Source organism: Helicoverpa armigera, chromosome 23 (genome assembly GCF_030705265.1).
Source record: "Helicoverpa armigera isolate CAAS_96S chromosome 23, ASM3070526v1, whole genome shotgun sequence".
Lineage (NCBI taxonomy): Eukaryota > Metazoa > Arthropoda > Insecta > Lepidoptera > Noctuidae > Helicoverpa > Helicoverpa armigera.
Window position 1 is genome coordinate 7,529,488 of NC_087142.1, and position 17,961 is coordinate 7,547,448.

Consider the following 17,961-nt stretch of genomic DNA (forward strand, 5'->3'; position numbering starts at 1 on the left):
GGGTGTGTATCTAAGTAGGTTTAAGTAATTTGTTTTGTAAATATGTTAGTTTATAAAGTACTGGGAGATTCTCGCGATTTCACGTGCTTTCTGAGGGAACTACTTACCTACCGCATCCATCAAAACTTCTAGACTAATGCAATAAAGAGGAAACATTTTTTTGTTTGTATCCTAAAGGCTCCAAAACTACTGAATCAATTAAAAAAATATTTCACTGTTGTGTAGCGTTCCGTTACTAAATAATTTCTTAAATCGATTCGTAAATAATAATTATTACCTATAACGTCACAATTTCACTCACTATCTCTTTATCTCTATATTCTCCATCTTATATATAAAAATGAATTGCTGTTCGTTAGTCTCACTAAAACTCGAAAATGGCTGGACCGATTTGGCTTATTTTGGTTTTAAAGTGTTTGTAGAGGTCCAGGGAAGGTTTAAACGATACGAAGTTCGCGGGATCAACTTAAATTATAAATCTTAAGTTAAATTTCTGAACGCAATCATAATATTTGACATTAGATTTGACAATTAATATGTCAATCCATTGCTTTGGCTCATTTTGGTTTTAAAATGTTTGTAGAGGGCCAGGGAAGGCTTAAACGATAACGAAGTTCGCGGGATCAGCTAGTCTTATATATAAAAATGAATTGCTGTTCGTTAGTCTGACTAAAACTCGAGAATGGCTGGACCGATTTGGCTTTTTTTGGTTTTAAAATATTTGTAGAGTTCCAGGGAAAGTTTAAACGATACGAAGTTCGCGGGATCAGCTGGTAAAATATTAGCTAGTTATTGTAAAGACAAGATTAGTAGATATATAAACTTAGAAGATACCCATATGTTTTCCCTGCCTTTACCCCAATATCTACAGAAAAAAAAAACAAAAGAATACCAAACATTCTTCATAAATATCATAGTGTTGTTGACATTTCACTAACGGGGCACGTAATTCGTACAAATTCGTACCAATGAGCGCTATCCCGGTTAACACGCTTTCGTAACGCAAATGGGGACATTTGAAATAGTTTAATAATATTTAATATTTTTTTTATGAAGTTATTATGTTGTGATTTATAATAGTAATTTTATGATGTTAGGGATTTTTTTATTGCTGTGGTTTGTTAGAAGTCAAAGAGTGTGATAATAAGTGATATTTCAGTGGGATTGGAGTTAACTGGTATTTAGGTTGTGAAGGTCATAGAGACAGTTGCTCCATGTTAAACACTAGTACTCACCTGGATCTGGTTAGACTGGAAGTGGATCTCAACATAATTCAAAAAGCTAGGCAGATCTATGAATGTACTCATTTACGGCAGTTTTTGAATTATGATTATTTGTGTGATCAATGATCATTGGTCATTACATTATTTGTTTTAATAGAACTGCCAATAAATCGATCAAAAATAACCTCGTTGAATAGCTAAAGACATCTATCAGCTAAAAGTAGGTATAATGTAATTTTCCCTATAAGGTAAACTGGCAACACAGCCGATGTTCCCAACGATTTATGTGGCAGTTTGTCTTTTCTTTACTGGCAACTTTCGAGCTATTAGTCAGAAACCTGTCAAGTTACTTGGAAAGATTAGTTAAGATGTTTTATTTCACGAAAGCGGTTGAATCTTAGTTGTGTGTGTAAATGTACATGAAGATTGTCTTTGTATGACTCGGCGATTGGGCCAATACTGAGCGCTTCCGAGCATACGCATACATAAACAATGTGTTTCTACACTTACACACACAAGCTTGGCTTACCCGCTTTCGTAAAATTAAATATCTTGTACAATAATCAAACATAAGTGGATAATTGATATGAATATTACTTACTTAGAAATAGGCCTTGATAGCAATTAACGGCAATCAAGTATTTACTGAGTGTTCTTTCGTGTTGTATGGTAATCTCGTTAAAAAACTATAGTATTGGTTAATTGGGTAGATTTTGGTAAGCTTTCGCACCTCGAAGTAAAATAAAATGTTTCCTAATTTTGCCTGACTGTGCCTACCGCGTCATGTCGCGCTTTCACGTCTAAACTACTGAACCGATTCAAAATGTTTGGTAACTAAATAGGTTGTCTAGAATAGAGTGTAAGAAAGAAAGCTCATAAGCTTCTTTTTATCTGGGGACGCAAGTGCAACTGATGGGATCCACCAAATAAAAATAAATTATGAAAAAAATATTGATCTCTTGTAAGTAGTTAAAGTTTCACAAGATAAAGAATTTCATATCTTATTTATATTTCAGAGCAACCTCTTTAAAATGAATACCTGCCTATTGAAATTATTTTTGCACTCTCACAATTGATAGATTTTATCTTGTTCTCTATTTCTTTGTGACAAAACCATATGGTAAAGATGGGACATTTAATCAAGCTAACTTCAAAAACGAATTCTAGTGTGATACGTTTTCGTCCCTAAACGTTATCGGTTTTTATTCGACGATCAGAACGGAAGAGGTGCTGGCATTCGTCCAAGTGCGGAATCGCAATACATTTTACCTCATCACTAAACTAGTGCTGCCCGCGGTTTTGTCGGTAAATACCGGTTTTTATGTTGCGGGTACGGTTTATTTTGGATATTCCGTTGTTTTTGAAACGGATTTTTGTATTTCTAGATTTTGGCATTAATTTTTTTTTTTCAAGAACAAGAAAAACAATACGTTTTTTCAGTTTAAATAAAAGTGACATAACAGAAATGGTTTAATTAAAAACTATCTATTTTAAAGAAGTAGTAGGTACAAAATAAAAATACTACTTCTGAAAGCCAAATACCACTAAAAACAATATGTCTTCGCTGTTTAGAAGATTTATATTTAGAATACAATTAATCTTTGCCGGCGGCGTCTAAAACATAATATATATATGAGTAAGTACGTAAATATTTTCACGAAATAATGATTCAATCTTAGCTAGTCTTTACACTAAATACACTGGGTTATTGAGTTTTGTTAATACTTTCAAAGTTTGTATGTACCTTCAAGTATATCTTCGAGAACAATGACCGTATTTCGGGGGCACTACAAACTGTAGGGTTATTGGGCTGCCCTGTTAACTGGGTTGAGGAGGTCAGATAGGCAGTCGCTCCTTGTAAAACACTGGTACTCAACTGCCTCCAGTTAGACTGGAAGCCGACCTCAACATAATTGGGAAAAGGCTCGGGAGATGATACAAAGTTCCAGACTAACCTAACTAACACAGATAAGTATCTAGTAGTATTTTCTACTTTCAGCTGACTAAAAACGCCTATCTGACCTCTTTAATCCAATTTCCTGGGTAACCCCTTGATAAGACTGGCACGTTTTACAAATAATCCATCAATTTTCTATTTCTTTTCATTATCACTATTTTCCAAAAATACAACGTGTATCGATACCAAACCCTTTTCTCTGCCGTTCACTTGAAAAAAACTCCAATTTACAGTTACAGCCGGTCTATAAATTGCTACAAGTGCAATAAGAACTAGGAACGAAGGAATATTTATTGCAACAGTATTTTAGTGTATTGCTGTACTTTGTAACAGTACTTTGCAATGTTTTAAACTTATTAACTGTTCTTTGTTAGAATTGAAGCCGACCCCAACATAGTTGGGAAAAGGCTCGGGAGATGATGATGAAACTGTTTTTTGCAGAAGTGCCAACTTTTTTTTACGAAGTCAAAAATCATCAAATGACCCCACTGTGGGTTAGCAGCGGTAAGGGAGTGTAAGACTCTTACTGACTAAAAACCATCGTGTTCCGTCGTAGGCCTTTTATGTACCAAACGCCGCGGTAACTCTTTCGAACAGTCCCGCAGCCCAAGATGATGATGAAGATGGGAATTGGGAAATCATTAGATGATCTCTTCCGCTAGGTGTTCAGCACGAGAAAGTGTCAGACTCTTAGTCATTGAAACCCACCCTTGATCCTTCTGGAGCTCTTTTGTGTACTATGGTAGCGATAACTCAATTCAATGAAACGTATCCTAGATAATTAAACCATACTTAACTGTTATTCCTCTAAAGTTCTGATTAATTTCCTCTTGGTGCATTCAATCTTTGAATTCCATTCTTGTATCTAGGTACCGCATAACCCTTTTCACCTTAACTAAAAGACCACCCTATATAATAGATACTACTACCCTTTACATAACCATGTCTACCCCCAAAACAATAGAATTAACACAAAAACCTAGAACAATGGCTGATGGTCCAGTGACGTCAGGCCGACGTTAGGACGAACGTCAGGCCGACGTCAGCCACAAGTAGCCGACCCTAATGTATTGACAATACGACATAGAACTGTGAATGTCAGACAGTTATGGCTAACAATCTGTTTATTGAATATGTCTGGATGGGTTAAGTTGGGCACGTGTCTTTTCATCTGATTGGGTTGAAAAAAGTTGTACATCATTTGTTGGTATTTTCATACAGAAGAGTGTGGAAGAAGAAAACATGCTGCGCTGACTGCAAATAAAATTAAGATAAGGATTGATGAAGTTTTTTTGGTTTTCACGTTAAGTAATCTAAACGAATGTTATAAAGCTCAAGAGTTTGATTGTTTGCTTAAACGCGTTCATGTGTCCGACCTGAAAAAAATATTTGTGTGTGTGGTCCGAATTGAAAAAAATATTTAGGCGTTAGGTAGCCTACTTATCAAGGAAGGCTATAAGCCACTTCTTATCCAGATGAATCTAGACACACGGCAGTGTGTCCGCCAAGTTCGAGCAAAAAAAGCGACACACCGGCCGTGGGTTATATTACACGAACCATTTCGGGCCAAATTCGACCCCCCTGTAACTCAAAATCTATTTTATTTACGCATATCAAATTTCTAATATCTGTTGAGACCCCCTCACTTATCTAAAATACAAAATTTCATTAATATACCTATTGTAGGTCTTGAGATATTGACGTCAGAAAATCGCTATTTTTACTATACACTCACTGACTGACTGACTCACTCATCAAAAACCTAGACCACTTCCAATGGTCGTATTGACTTGAAATTTGGCATGGAGGTAGGTCTTTATGTCAAGGTAAAGGGAAAAATCTGAAAATGGCCAAGTGTGAGTCGGTTTCAAAATAATGAAGGTGTATACCAGTTGTAATTTTATACCCCTAAGGAACTAAAACGAACTAAATTTATCTATATTTATATGTCTTCGAATGGTCGTACCGATCTGAAATTCGTTACAAAGGTTTGTATTTAGTCAAAGTAAAGTAAAAATCTGAAAACGGCCAAGTGCGAGTCACTTTCGAAAATGACGAATGTGTAACTTTGATCCACGAACATAATATATGATAACATGTCATGTCAGTCAGTTGGTAAATCTAGTCCATTCAGTTAATCTAGTTCATTTCTTTGTAAGAAGCATAGTGCATATTCAAAAATCTGAAAGATAGTATAAATGAGACATTTCCTTAACTAACTTAATCATAAGAAAAAAATAAAATAAACAAATTTACAAAAATAAATGAAATCCCACCCAAAACAAAAATGTGAAAGACTGCCAAGTTCGATAATATGGGAATGCTTCGCCTATAAAAGAAGTGAGATCTGAATAAGTACCAAGTTCCATACACATGCCTCAGTTAAAAATAGTTACTTTTTAATGATGTTACTTGGCAAGTTTTAATAGAAAATTAAATACTTGATTCATTGCATTTAGTAGGTTTATAACAAGGTGTGTGAAAACTTGCCAAGTAACATCATTAAAAAGTAACTATTTTTAACTGAGGCATGTGTATGGAACTTGGTACTTATTCAGATCTCACTTCTTTTATAGGCGAAGCATTCCCATATTATCGAACTTGGCAGTCTTTCACATTTTTGTTTTGGGTGGGATAAAGTAGTTCCCACGGGACAATTGAAACCGCTGGCGGAAGCTAGTGCGACATAATATGCCTCGCTTAACGTTATCTAGTCCCAAACTATGCAGTTTGTACTATTGTTGCTAGGCAACGAATAAACATACCAAAGTAGCTATATTAGCTACCCATTGTAAGTTCCTTTTCATTCTAAAAACGCCAGAGCATCTTGACATTTGAAGAGCATTTTCTCAACAAGAATGAGTGAAAACAATAAGATTTTGTAAGGAAAGCCTGTCGGGACATTTTCTTAGCAGCACTGTAATGTCGTGAACAGATGTAGACTGCAAAGAGTGTCAACTACACTCTGGTTTCACGGTATATTTTTTTATAAGATGTTTTTTTTGTGTACCTACTTGTGTTTATAAGTCAAGTTCAAATTCAAAGACAGAAGTGTTCGAATCGGTCGAGATGCTTCTGTTTTGTATAAAGTCATATTTAAAAAGGTGACGATGAATTGAAGACAGCTTGGTTTTGGATTGATTTTTTTTTTGGAAGTCGGTTAAAAAGACAGCTTGGTACATCAGGTATCAAATATGATTTATTTATATTAGGATTTATTGATTTTTTAAATCATAAAGACTGACATATAAAACCTCTATGCTAAAAAAGTGTTGATACATATCCCAATTTGATTCATTCAATATTGATTAGGAACAAAAGGTACATAATTAAATGTTTCCATAGATACGATTAGTTCAACAATAGATAATTCTAAATATGATTAGTAAGCGTTAATTTTGAATAATAATAGCATAATTATTTAATACAGCGATCTGATACCGTTCGCTATTGTTTCGTTTAACAGGGCCGCTAAAATGTACTTAGGTAGATACTAAAAGTGATATACAAAAAAAAATATTTTTATTTATTATCATGAGACCAATTTGACATGAATTTAATTCGTTATATTTATTCTATTTTCTTCCTTTTAATAAAGTCTGAGCTTAATGCGTAAAAAAATTGTGACTTTGAAAGACTGCAATAGCCGTCTAGCACGATCTTGAGCATTAATAAAAAAAAAAAACTTTGATAGACTTTAACTGCTACAAGTTAATAATATGCGAATTAATGGCTATTTATGATGTTGATGGTTTATGTTACAGTGACACTTTATTACGCTAAAATACATTACGCCCAACAAAGTTTCATCTATAATCTGTACCCAAATTACTTGGAAATATAAGCATTTTAAATATTTATTATTATTAGGGAAGTAAGTATCTACTCAATGTAAAAACCAAAAGATAAATAAAATATTTTCTTTTTACTATAATTTCTCGATCGAGACCTTTAACCTAATAACATTACTACTTAAATGTCTAATCGTCATTTTAGCGGCCCAATCAGCGGGTGGCTAAGGCACGGGCCTCGTGACTCGACTGAATTCACTCTATAACTACTAGCAATGTGTCATTACCACTATTCAATGTCTTCGGTATTTTCTATATTGTATCTGTAGTTCGTGGTTATTGGTGAAGAAGGAAAGTTTTCAATTTAATTTAGACTATTTCAGTATATACGTAAAAAAATCTGATTATCATATAATAATATCTCCATTTTTTATTTAATTATCAAAACTGTGGCGTATTTCATCATCAACATTTATTGTCCCATTGCAAGGCACAGGCCTTTTCTCATACAGAGAAAGAATGAGCGTTAATCATCAGGGTCGCTTAAGACGGATTAAAGTCCAGGTTCCCTCAATATGTATTCCTTCAGTTAAACTCAGTAATTGGTGTGCAAGATTTTAGAAAGTTCAGCTACCTTCGAAAAATTTTATAGGTACTTGAACGACCTGGAATTGAAACCATACACTAGTAGTTTAGAGGCAGGAGCTTTAACCACTAGACTACCACGACATATATCGTTTTTAACAAGTCAAAACTATGGGCAAACTGCACGAATAAAGCAGCAAACACAACAGCGCCATTAAATAATATTACAGTACATTATTAGGTTGCTATAAATATTTTAGGGCGGTGTAGACCCGACTTAACGACGTGGTCTCCTAAATGAGATCACCGCGGTATTGTAAATCATTTGATCACCGTGACGATATGGTTTGGTCATCTGTTTTGGGCGAATTTACTTTTCAGCAGATATTTTGGTAAAAAGTAGTCGATTTCTATAACCGATCTATCCTAATTGGAGATTGATTTCTGACATTAGCGCCATAAAAATTATGGCAACCTGTAATGGCAAAACCACGAATAGATCGGGTATTGAAACTCACACGGCGCTTGGATATAGGTACTCAAAAAAGTTACTTATATCCTTATTGTCCTTGTATTATGGTTGAACATTGGTCAGCCGAGAAATTCGCTGGTAAGCAAAAGACAAAATAGATCCAACGTCAAAAATAAACTAACAAATCATAAAATTAAAAACAGAACATGAATAAATCATTAAACTACTTCAACAAACAACAAAGATTTTCACAAAACGTAACATTAAAATATGACTCACGCTAAAAAGTTGACATATTGAAAAAGATTTTTCAGCACATTTTAAACCATTTACGAATTACGTAACGTTCAGTCGAAATACCTTGGCAATGGCATTCGACTGAAATAGATAATGCATAAGATGCCATCTTGAATAATTTAGGCGGGAAATATTCGAATAGTCATAATTTATTCAAATCGAACGCTGTTATGTGTAGACGTTCTGAATTCAAACTGTCTGCTATGAAATGTGAAGTCACTTTGTTTTCGGAGCTGGCTGTAATTAAAATAATGACTTATTTTTAAATGCATATTCTTATTTTAAAAGTGAATGATTTGTTTTAAATATGGAATTCCTATAATTGTGTTGTAGGCAGGCTTTTATTCTTTTTATAATGCGGCTAAGAAGGTTGTAGTTGAAGTTGATGTTTTCAATTATTAAAAAAAAGCTTGACAAAGGATGGTCAAAGTATCATTGGAATGCAAGTTTTTTTTATTTAATCCTACTTATAAGTATCCGTAAGTTTGTGAGAATGTATGGATGTATGTTTGTTATTCAATCACGCAAAAACGGCTGGACCGATTTGATTGAAATTTGGTATGTAGATATATGATACCCTGGATTAACACATAGGCTACTTTTTATTAACACACCACGCGGGCGAAGCCGCTGGCGGAAGCTAGTTTTCAATAAAAATCGTACAAACATTGACAGCTGAACTTGGGTAAACCACTTATAATAATTATAATGACATACAAATAATTAACTATACCACATATCTATTAAAACATTAAAACCAAAAACCAATCTTAATCCAGCCTTTTAATATCACTCCAAACTTCCCTAACACGTGAACTCTCAATTCCCTCAGTATTTCACTCAGACGCCGTTAAAAATAGCATAAAGAAATAAATACGTAGACACACTATCTATTTCTGTTACCGTGTATATTTTTGACGCAATTCTTTAAGAAAACATACTCTCATCAGCTGATTTTGACAATTCGCTGAAATACTAACAAGTCTGTGTAAGATTAAAGTTGAAATTCCATTGTTTGAAGGTTTTTTGATAGTTATGATTTTAAGGTTTAGGTTTATACATGTGATTAACTGGTTTCTGCCCACGGTTTCAGTTATGTCTCGAAGTAAGAAATACTTTCCGTCCTACGATAAAATACTAGCCTTATTTTATCGGATGTATACTGAAGATTTATTCCTTAGAAGTTTCATTAAAATTCGTTCAGTCATTAAGATTGAGGGAAAAACATTCACATTTTAAATAAATAGGATTGCTTTTAGCTCAATCATACCAATTTTGACTCCAGAGAAAATATGTATTCATCAACAAACACTGTAAATATGCTTAGACTGGAAGCCGACCCCCTTTGGTTAGGAAAAGGCTAGGCTATTGATAATTTACCTAATTTCTAGCTATATCTTAGGAATAATGATGGAAAGAATATGGTAAGGAAGATTCACTGAGAAAAGTCTGAAATGGTGAAGCTGTGAAACTCTTGATCGAAGTCGGTTAGAACGAAAAAAACTATGTAAACATCAAAGATTAAAGAAAAATGGTATTTTAACTATGAAGTTGTTTTTCGTACATTATTATTAATGGTTATGGGAGGGCTCACATATGTTCTTATGACAAATTGATAGCAAAGACTGAGTTTAAAAATAGTTGAAAGCTTTTATGTATGGTAGGTATTTTTATTGGTATTTATTTTAGTCTTAAGTACCTTAATATGACTCATTTTTTTATTAAAATGTGTCTTTGTTGTTTTAGTAGAATAAAAAAAAGCATCGGTTTGGCGCCTGTATTTATATGAAAAGTCGTAAAAGACGAAATAGGAATATTTTCTTGTCATATTATAAAGGTAAATTAACCATTTTTTATGCATTATTAAGCATGTTGCTCTTAAATGCTCTTTTAGGGTAAAAGAAGAGTCATATTACGTCGTCTTATAAATTTATTTTACTTACAAAAAATAAAATAAAAGTCTGCGAATAAAAATCACAAACAACACATTTAAGAATTTATCGTCACCTTATTTCCATACAAAGAAATATAATATATTCCTATAAGATCTTCAAAAAAGCCTTGTAAAGACAATGCATTAAAAAACCATGACCCACAATCCCATATAAAACCAAAAATTCTTAAGTTTGACCCTTTACTGACATTTGAACAAATATCACATTTTACCACACTTAAAAAGCACGATTATCGATTTAAAGTTGAACTGATTGATAAGCGTGAACTTAATGTGCGAATTCACTATGTAATGAATATAAAATAATGGCGAAAAAGACAGATGTATATGAGGTTTAGTTCTCGCAAAACAAGTTGGCGATCCTCACCTTAATTCCGCCTGTGGCTCACACCTATATACCTCTAAATTCTTCGTTGCTATGCAGTAACTCGCACAATATTTCATGATGACAAAAAGTTTGACGAACATTGTATACCTAAGTAACCTAATTTAAGTACCTTTTTGCGTAAAAGAGCATCAAACATCTACTCATTCATTCCTACATCCAAATCTTCACGTTTATAATATACATAGGTAGTGTAGATTCACACTTTTCATCCGGCAGTGTAAGACAGTATTCCTATGATGCAAGTTAAACCGCCGCATACATCAACTATGAGGCTCCACAATTCATAATAATTATCTCACGATTACATTCTAAAAGTTCCCTTAATTAACTAACTTCTTCATTCTAGAATTTTGAAGTCGGGAAAGTTCGCGACTTAGCGTTAGTCCTAGAATTTCAATATCTAAGGGAAACTATGTCTATGAAGAAGCTCTATGGAAAACTATCTGTTGCGCTGTGCTATCCGCGTCGCGTAGAAACTTTGTACTTTCAGCACCTGGATAAAAAGGCCTAAACATTATTCTGGTATATACCTAAGCTCTAAGCTATGTTTCTGTCAAGTTTCATAAAAATCTTTCAGTGGTTTTGGGAGAAAGGGTAACAAACTTCCATACATACACCCATACGCATGAAAACTTTCGCCTTTACAATACTTATAAGTAGTATCGTAAGGTTTGTTTATTAAAAAGGATAGATAGCACGAATCGTCCAACAAAAGATGATGATGATGACAATATGGCTCAATATCACTCATGTTTGGCCTTTCCAGTGCGAGGCCTTTCAGATCAAAGGGTTGCAAAATAACCAACCTAATTAAAACCATAATCAAAACAATACAAACAAAAATAACCTGATTATCCACCGTCCCTTACTACCTTCACATCCATTATTCCATTGAGCTTCTGACACAAGATCTTCGGTATCATGGAGAACAAAATGACTAGCGGAGGTGTCATGACGGAAAATCACCTAAGAAAGTACTAAGTAAGCTCGCCACTATGCGGGTGTGCGAGCAACGAGGAACGTTGCAGTCTTCGCCCTTATATGCCTTCTTTGGATCTGACCATTTCTGTAATACCAAAAATCGTTGACAGATGTCTCAAAGAAAGGAAACGCCTCGTTAGTTCAAAAGTAACTGATCGTTTTGGTCATGTCTACCGTACAAATTTGACCTAGAAGAAGGCCCGACCTACCTGCATTATGGTATCTCCGTTCATCGTTCCTTGCTCCGTGTTCGGTATCAACTCAGTGTTTATACAATCCGTTTGACTGACTGCCAACAATTTTGGGTCATGAACGCATACGGTTAAGTATAACTAAAAGTTTAACGATACCCAACCCGTTTGAAGGTGATAAAAAATAACCATAGGTTTGTTTAGTTACTGACGACGAGAAGAATTCATTTGAATTGCTTACTGCATCTCTTGTTGATTGATATACTTAATAATATAAGGCTAAAGAGTTTACTGTAGGGTTCAAAATGAAATTAATAGATAGCCCATTTGAAGAAGTAGATTATACATAAGTATCTAATTTTACCCAGCTATACAGAATAGTTCTCTCAAGACGAGCGTGAAAAATTGTAAGTCAACTCCAGAATTATGAGAGTAAACGAAATAAGGAATACTAGACACATAGGTACATACATTACATCTTGGTAAAAGGGGAAAGTCCTTGTATCAAATTGCTTGGAAAGAGCTGCGATTGAGACAAAAGCCATGGAAACTAGTTTTCATAGTGGTTTGTTAATTATAGGTAAAGAACTTGTGTAATATCCAAGAAAATATACAAAAACTGAAAGTATATTTTCGTTTTGTCTCAGGAATGTTAAGTCAAGGGACTCCGCTAATTTGTTGACAAGCATTGCAAGATAATGTTTCTTATTTTTGTGACAGTTATTTTTTACTCAAGAATTTGTTATTTCTTTTAATAAAACACTTTTGACATTTACTCCTCCGCTTATTTATGAGCTATTATATTAAAAAAAAATATGATAGTTCTTGAGGACAAGAAAAATTAAATTAATATGTTGCATTTAGGGTCTTGTCTTTAACAAAGCAAAATAAAACTGTCATTGCATGACAGACTAAAGACTGAAGTCATCATGATCTGTCTAGCTTTTGCCCATCTATGTTGGGGTCGGCTTTGAGTCTGACCAGATGCAGCTAAGTACCAGTGTTTTATATGGAGCGACTGCCTATCTGGCCAGTAACTCACTACCCAGGAAACCTGACACTCCTTAGTAAGACTGGTAGTCAGACTTTAAAACTTCTGAATACTCGTAACGACCGCTCAAGATGTTCAAATACTAGCTGGGATCCTCCAGTTTAACGTGCATTCCGAAACACGGAGGAATTCATCATGACAAGACGGTCATACACGGGCCGACAACGCCAAGCATTGCGAACATCATCGATCGAACCGTGCGGCTGTTAAGTATTTCTATGAGCTCCGAAGAAGGAAGCATTAGGATAATAATTACATAACTGAATTTAGAACCTCCTCTTTCTTGAGGAGTCGTTTAAAAAATGGTTTGAAATCCTAACCCTACGAGCAAAGAGTCTGCCATTCAGTCTCACAATCCATTTAACTGGACACCACAAAACACCCATCAAAATACATCGTCGTCTAACGCAATAGTAATAACAAAATCAATCAGACATTAAAACACGTGATTCTATTCATGAATTTTCCCCGACACCCACACAGAGGTTGTATACACCCACACATTTGCATCATATTGTTTACACGTAATATATAGGTACAGTCAGCATCAAATAGTTAGTGACACTCAGGGTATTCAAATAAATAGACGCAACCAAAAAGTCAATAATATCGGTAAAAATAAAGTAGCATGTAAGGACGGCCGCACATGTCAGGTACCTGATTCGATTCTCCAATTGGAAACCCGATCGGAGGAGTCCCACATACAGGCGATTGATTGTATTCGGTTTCTACGCTCTCCACTTTGTTTGTACCGATATTATTGACGTTTTGGTTGCGTCTATTTATTTGAATACCCTGAGTGTCACTAACTATTTGACGCTGACTGTACCTAGGTTTGCATCAGTATCCAGTCAAAATGTCCGTTGTCTATTTGCTCTTAGCTTAGTGTATACTAGATCTATTTTCAGTGCAATTGTATGCTCTTTTGACACTTACGTGAGTTTGAGGAACGTCTATTTGTTTTGAATTTTAATACCTAGATGACTTTGTTAAATGGATACCAAGGTATTTTGTCTTGTAAGCCCAGTGGAATGGCGTGAGGCGTGAGTGGTAGTAATATTTCGTGATGCTTTTTTAAAAATATTGGTCTTTTTTTTTTGAACCCCTCCTGCTGTAGGTTAGCAGCGGTGAGGGAGTGTCAGACTCTTACTGACTAAAAACCGTCGTGTTCCGTCGTAGGCCTTTTATGTACCAGGGCCGCGGTAACTCTTTCGAACAACCCGCAGCCCCGGCACGCCTTGGCCCTACTGGGCCCCGATGTGGTCTCATATGAAGATTAAGCCCATTAGTGAAAACAGACTTAAGTAAGTACTGGTTATGAAGAAAAATTGTTTTGAATTGTTAAAAACACATCATGCATTGGTGAATGGTGCATACCCACGGCTTTAGTCTTCAGAGAAATGTAAATTTGAATTTACTGCCACCGTTACTGTGAATGGGTCTTCACTATCCTTTGGGAGCACATATTTATGCCTTAACTGTAATATCGCATCATAACTATTCTATCTTCACTGTCATTCAGTATTTTCAATACTGTATCTCGGTTTTATATTTTGTTTTAACTAGGCAACAGATATGTAGGGAACATATAGCTTAGATATTTTTCATAAAACAAGTTTGCCCGTTTAGCAGTGTTTTGATTGTTAATTTTGCCTATGTGAAATCTTGAGCTTCTAACTCGGAGCAACAAATAATTTTTGTATTTTTCTCATATAGGGACAAAAACAACAGAAATCCGAATTGATAACCACCTCTTTTTTGAAAGTCGATTAAGAAGTAAACAAAAGTTCCAACAAATCAAATGGATTTAATTCGATTAGCAGCGGAACTTTTTTCATTCAAGGATAGTGTAGCTTTCAGCTAACTGATAATTTTAGTTTTACAACTAGAAAGTGTTTTATTTTAAACTCATAAAAAATAAAGAATTTGTAAACGTCTACGTACTTGCTTTGCGCAATGTATTTATTTATATCCATCATGGCGCCTAAATTATATTTAAAGAGATTAATAGGTATTTCTCTTTGAAATCACAAGTTTTAATAGTCCGTAAATATTACACTTCCTCGGTACAGTTCAGATCTTGAATCGTGTGTGTAGGTATTCTAGTTTCTTTCAGCAATTTATTTTGGAAACTTCACTTTAGAAATGTGCAATAGAAAAATTTGCAAGGTCTTCTCATCTCATTTAAAATGTTGTTTGTAGGCTAAATCTTAGGTTAACAAAGCAATAGTTTTCCTTTCATTTAACAAGATGAATTCATTCTCTGATCGGAAATAAAGTATTGACTCTATAGAACTGTAAGTTCATACATAAAAAATACCTACAAGAAACATTTATCTTTCAGTTATACATGATATTCAACTTCCTTACTCTATATTATATTATTCTTCACAAGCACCTTTAGACGTTTTTTAACAAACCCATCTCAAAACACAGGACGAAAATTTTCTCTCAAAACACAGCATACCTTTTCTTCTACTTCCGCCCAATAATTGGATCTCACTTAACCCTTTAGCGCTCGGCCAAATTCCGGTCTTATGATGAAGCGAACCGGGTTTATTTTCAGTTCATTATTAACTGGCCGTTTTTCCGCGGATTCACCCGCGTCCCGTGGGAACTACTACCCGTACCTGGGTAAAATATAGTCTATGTTACTCTCAGATCATATAGCTTTCTAATGGTGAAAGAATTATTGAAATAGGTGCAGTAGTTTTTGAGTTTACCCACTACAAACAAACAAACAAAGTGATGAAGCGAACCGGGTTTATTTTCAGTTTATTATTAATTACGTTGATGATTTGTATCTGTCAAAACTTTTCGACGTTAACGTCTCTTTAGGGGATAAAGGAAAGAGTTAGTTTGTGGACGGTATAAATGTTATAAATTATTGTGTGAGAGATGAATGCTCAGTTTATTACGTGCGGATATTTCGTATTTATGTGTCGTGGAGGTTCTGAAGAGATTTTTGAATGTGTTTTTTTAGGGTTTTTGTTAATAGTTTTAAGAGGGCTATCACAAATTTTCGAGTTTTATACGAGTTTTGATGCGTCATTATGCTTTGGATATAGTCACAAAAAAAAAAACAAAAATAAGATTAAGAAAGTTTGATCATTTATCTTGGGGCTGTTTTCAATAAATATTTTAATTTGTCCACGTACATCAGTAAAATCTTTGTCTCTGCAAAGGATGTTTCATAAAATGTTGCTTTTGGGAATCTTTTGATGCTTCTGTACTACGAGGATATAGCAATTTAACCATTTATAAAAATGTTCAAGATACAACTATATCTTGTACTTGTGCTTGCTTACACCAATTTATTACAATTCATACAGTAATACACCAAAAATAATTCTATAAAACTGAGAGTTACTGACAATTTTCCGTACAAAACTATATTTTTTATCTATGAAAGTATAATCCAAATTCAAATAAAACATATTTAATAATTAAGGTGGTATTGTTATAAAGCTTGAAAAAAAAATTGGTCTATTTAAAAGTAAAACAATATTTTAAAATAATTTTTGTTTGCAATGCAAAAATCAATATAAATCTTGTGACGCGCGGTGTTCAACTTTAGTCAGCGCCAAGCGCTTATCGAGGGAGGACGTATCGCTCGCTGTTGCGCCGCGCAAACTCGCCGGAGCTCGAAAATATAGCGCAACCTGCGCAACGAACTCGTTTTGATACTAGTGAGTTTTTATTTTATTTATTAGTTATAATGATCTGATTGAAATGTAATATACACAAGTATTAACCCATGATATTCTAATGCGAAAATGTTATAGATTGGGTTCTCTTTTTTTGATGTTGGTTATATAGAAATATGTACGTAAATGTCATCGTCGTTAGTTTCGCTGTTGCATAATAATATTATTGGATATCTTTGATTCTTGCAGGATAATGAAAGCATATTTAATTCAGATTATCAGACTCAATCGGATACCAGTACAAATAATATGGTAAGTATTTTTTGTCACTCGCAACAGACATATTTGTTTTAATAAACTATTTACATTCCTAGTTTTTATTGTTGCAGGAAAATGAAGATACAATACATGGAAGACGAATTATAGATTTTAGTTTTTTTATAAATCAATTACTTATACCTAATTGATAAACATGGTGAAAAGTTTGGTTGTCGATTAAATAATTTAAAAATTGTAAACGATTATTTGTTTATTGTAACTCAATCGAGCTATTCTAGGTTATAAAATTCATCGGTACAAATAATATTTCATAAACTATAAAACCAATAAACTATTTCGAAAATAAAAGTGGCAAAGTCTCAAGTTTGTTTGTGCCGCGTGGCGGTCCGCAGGTGTGCGTTGCGTATTTCACTAGACGCACACGCGCGCAAGTGCTGCCGGCTATCGTCTAATTTACCTAAACCTGAGCGATTCGATTTTGTAATAGCGCTCTTAATACATAATAATTATGTATAAATATTACGACACCTTCAAACATGGTCAGTAAGCCCCATGGTAAGCTATTTCTTAGCTTGTTTTATGGGTGCTAGCGCAACTGATAAACTATTATTACATACTATATAAATAAAATTGATAGACACGATACAATTGGTCTAAATAATGAACATGGGTATCTATTAAACCATTAACTCAATATTACCTTATTAATATTAAAAAGGAAATAAGCCCATGTATTCCCAAGGATCAAATTAATTGAAAATGGTGTAATCTATGAAAAGTCCTAACTTTTAATAAATTGTTTCATTTAAAATTCAACGCGGCGGCTTTTACAAAGGAGGGTAACGTGTTCGCAATACGAATAACTGTGTAAGGTTAGGAGAGACAGTTAATGATAAATTGACGAAACGCAAAAGTAGGAAATAAATGGTAGAACGATGAGCTTTTGTTTTTTTTTATATTTCCTTAGAAAGAAAGAAAAATAAATAAAAAATCTTTTTTCAAACTATGCACGAGTAGGTTAAAAATACCGTAACATTTTTATTTTGTCTCATAGAATTGTGCTATTAATTTCAGAAACAGGAATTAATGTAACTAAACGATAAATCTTGTAACTCTAAGCACCATTTTAATGCCATTCAAACTCA

The 17,961-nt window shown here is 34.1% G+C and overlaps 1 protein-coding gene and 1 long non-coding RNA gene across 7 annotated transcripts in view; both read left to right on the top strand.

The window, feature by feature from the left end:
- LOC110373736 (uncharacterized protein) overlaps positions 1 to 17,961 on the top strand; it is a 112,737-nt gene that overhangs the window by 49,793 nt on the left and 44,983 nt on the right. The gene's annotated exons all lie outside the window — the stretch shown is intronic.
- On the top strand, positions 16,129 to 17,058 carry LOC135118551 (uncharacterized). The gene is made up of 2 exons (XR_010277665.1): positions 16,129 to 16,579; positions 16,787 to 17,058. It is a non-coding gene; the product is annotated as an uncharacterized LOC135118551 (long non-coding RNA).